Consider the following 3,542-nt stretch of genomic DNA (forward strand, 5'->3'; position numbering starts at 1 on the left):
TCCTTGCGGCAGTAAGAAACTATGGAACCTGAGCATTTGGGAACTGTTTGTGGGATTTATTTTCATTATTCTTTAACTAACTGGTGCTGCTTAATGAAATGCAATCCAAATGCCAGCCAATTTATGTAGCAGTTACCAAGATACTGGACAAACCCTCTTCATTAGGAAAGCTTGAGGTGAAGCAAAACAAGAGGGCAGAAGCATTGTCAGGCACCCACAGGGGCCACACTCTGGCAGGCACTGGGTGTTTCTGAGCAGCTGGAAGCTCTTGGGGGAGCCAGGGGGATCTAAAAGTGCCCAGTGGCTCTTGGCTGGTTGCCCAGCTGAAGGTTGTGAGGCAGAGTGGAGTGGGAGGGTCAGTGACAAGTGTGGATTTAACAAGTTAACTGTTCTGCATCTCTGGTGTCAAAATCATTCTGTACTATGTTGACTGCTTGGTGTGGGTATTTTTGTTGTTGCTGCTGTTTTGAAAGTTACACAAAATGTCAATGATTGGTGTGTATGCTTGTTAGAAGCCTACTTCCAAACTGACTCCATTTGTCTAGAAAAACTTCTCCTTATAGCCATAAGGCTATAATTCTAGATGGGACAGTCAGGACTGTTGCTAAGGGATCCTGAAGATGGTGGCTGGTTGTGTAGCACTGGGTTTCTGGGGTACACTGGATGCTCCCCAAGACTGACCTCCTTTGAAACACAGCCACAGCTGACAAAATGGAAAATAACACCTTGGTTTTGTTCCAGTAGATGGTTCTGCCAGGGCTCACCCCTTCCCCTGTATCTGCAGAAACACCAGTGCATGTTCAGCACATGCAGCTCTCAAAGTGTGTGCCTGGGTGTTGGAAGGGACCCGAGTCCTGGAACAAGTCCCTGTAGCCAAAATTGTGTGCATATGGCTTGACACAGTATTTATAGTGCTGTTTAAGGGATAAACCCCTCATATCACAGCATGAGTTTAAGAGAACTAGAGATGTGCCTTGTTGAAATAGCCCATGTCTATGGGGGCACGGCCCTTTGTAGATCACTTTGCAGTACAGAATATTTGAAATTATAGGTGTAAAACACAGAAGTGAGTTTTAAGCAGTGACCATGAACAAAGCTACACCTGAGCCCTGGAGCATGGTGTTTGCTATCTCTTCAAAAATGTGTTTTCATTCGTTTCCATGGATTTAAACATATCCAATCATTTCTAAATTGCTGCTAAACTTAGGTGTAGGACACATAAAGGAAGCTCACATCCAACAAATATGCCATTCTCTACAGGACAGCTGCTAACACAGATGGTCAGGATTTTCTCTTACTTTTGACCAGCTGTAAGAACTGAAATGTAAAGGGCAGACAGCTTTGCTCAGCAAGGACAGGCACAAGGAAGAGAATCATGTGCTGGAGGAAATTTGAGCATCCACCTCTAGGGAGGAATGTAAGAGAAACCCTCTCCTGGCCTAGTGCAGTCCTACAAGGCACTGCTGCTGCTTGTGTTCCCTGCAACTCCCTGCTCAGGGAAGAGGGCAGGGAGTGTTTGCATCAACCTCCACGTTCTGTGCATCCAGCCCTGACCCCACAGGACACTCTCATCTGGAATAGCCACCTTAGCAAAGCATAGCCAGGCATTGGGATCTCTCTGGAAGGCACTCCTGGGATCTTACTGTGCTGAGGAAACAGAAGCAAAACTTATTTAAAAATAAATACATTTCAAAAGTAGTGGGTTTGGGGTTTGGTTTTGTTTTTTTTTTTAAGTTACCATTCAAACCTATGATTTTTATTTCTGTGACTATGTTAACCTGCAACACTGAGGAGAAGGGAGAGCTGCAGAAACTGTACTCATGAAACCCATCCACATTACAAAGGCAGCCTTTTTATCTGAAGGCCTTGATTATTACCTAATCAAGCTAGAAGATACTAATTACAGTATTAAAGGGGTGTTTATTTTGCATATTTTCCTACTAGTCAGAACAATCCCTATACTTCTCTTCAGTGCCTTTAGGCTGGCCCTGTTTTACCTGGCAAACCCAGGAGCCCTGTTCTGCAGCCCTCACTCTTCCCTCCCCAGTGTTGCAGGTTTGTTTTGTGTGGACAAAGTCCCTGGGTGAATTTCCTATTTGCCTCTGTGTGCGTGTTGTTTGTGGCAGACTCTGTACCTGCTCAGCAGCTCTAGAACTGGAGGCCCTGGACACTTTTTGCTGGGCTTCAGTGGAAAGAGGGATCTGCTTAATTTTGTCCCAGGTGAAGGAGTCCGGCGGTTCCTAGCCCGGGCTACTGGAAGGTTCCCACAGCCTCTTTGTCACATTAGTTGAGATGACTTGCAGTAAGAGTTGTCCAGTGAGTGTTAAGAACCTATTGAAAGATCTTAGTTTTATAGTGATGTTGTTGGGGAGATGAAATAAACTCTTTAATTGTTAAAACCAATATAGATGCTGATACACCGTATTTGGATACTGTTAAATAACCTGGCAGCAGTTGTAGTAAAGCATTAGAAGTGTTATCCCAGCATCATTCCTGTGTTTCTGAGCTGTGCTAGAGATCACACAATGCTTGTAGTCTGGCTATGTCCATGTCCTTGCTCCCCTACCCAGATAATGCACTGGTCCCAAGGAAGGGAGCACAAGCAGCACTCATTTTTCAAGGAGTCCTATTTAACTAATAAACTCACCTAAAGCTGAAGTCATTACCACAATTCTGGACAAAACCTGGACTCATTCTTTCATACCTTACCTTAATTTTGTGATTAGTGGCTCTTTTCTGTGAGAGTTTGCACTTGAAGGCTGCAGATTCACCTGGATGTCTGGAAACATTTGGACCAGTCATTTGTGAATTAAAGACTATGGATCTGAAGCTTTTTCAGAAACTGCTTATTTTTGTCAGCACAGTTCCAAAACCAAGGAATGAAATGGGAGAGTAGCAACAGTTCTGCATTAACTTTAATGTCTGCATAAACCCCATTTTCTGTGAAATGAAAAGGTAGCTTTACATAGGTTCTTCATTGCACTTCATTTAACTGTTGGCTAAAACAGGAAAAAGGTAGCTTTACATAGGTACTTCATTTAACTGTTGGCTAAAACAGGTATTTTACTGGTCCTACTAAAACTTCTAATCACACTGGTACTTGTTAGTGTCTTACTTTCATGGTGTGCCTCACAGTGAGGCTGCACTGGACTAGTCCTTGCTGCAGATTAGGAGCAGGGTGCCAGTGCTTAGCTGGGCAGTCAGCAGCTGCTGGCATCTGCACAGCTCTGCACAGGGGAGATTTGACCTAGCTCACCATGGCTGATGGAAAGAAATGCATCAAAGTAATAAAGTAATAATACCTGTTTTAAATAATAACACATGCCTGGTTTCAGCACGTTTGTGAGGGTCTTTTCACTTCATCAGCTCACTGCTTTTGCTGCACAACAAGGCTCTGTGCATCTTTCAGGGCTTTGTGCACTTCAGCTTTCAGTGTAGCTGGGGATTCTCTTCCTAAGTGAGGTCCAAACCCTTCTCAAGTTGCCTTGCTTTTAAATCCTGGAAAAAAACTGGAAGATCAGCTTGCAGGAATACAAGAGACC

General features: G+C 44.0%; 1 protein-coding gene across 1 annotated transcript in view; it reads left to right on the forward strand.

Annotated features, from left to right (window-relative positions):
• Positions 1-3,542, forward strand: part of PPM1K (protein phosphatase, Mg2+/Mn2+ dependent, 1K) — a gene marked incomplete at its 5' end in the record, with an annotated part of 8,282 nt that overhangs the window by 1,609 nt on the left and 3,131 nt on the right.

This window comes from Merops nubicus, unplaced genomic scaffold (assembly GCF_000691845.1).
Source record: "Merops nubicus isolate BGI_N331 unplaced genomic scaffold, ASM69184v1 scaffold30043, whole genome shotgun sequence".
NCBI lineage: Eukaryota > Metazoa > Chordata > Aves > Coraciiformes > Meropidae > Merops > Merops nubicus.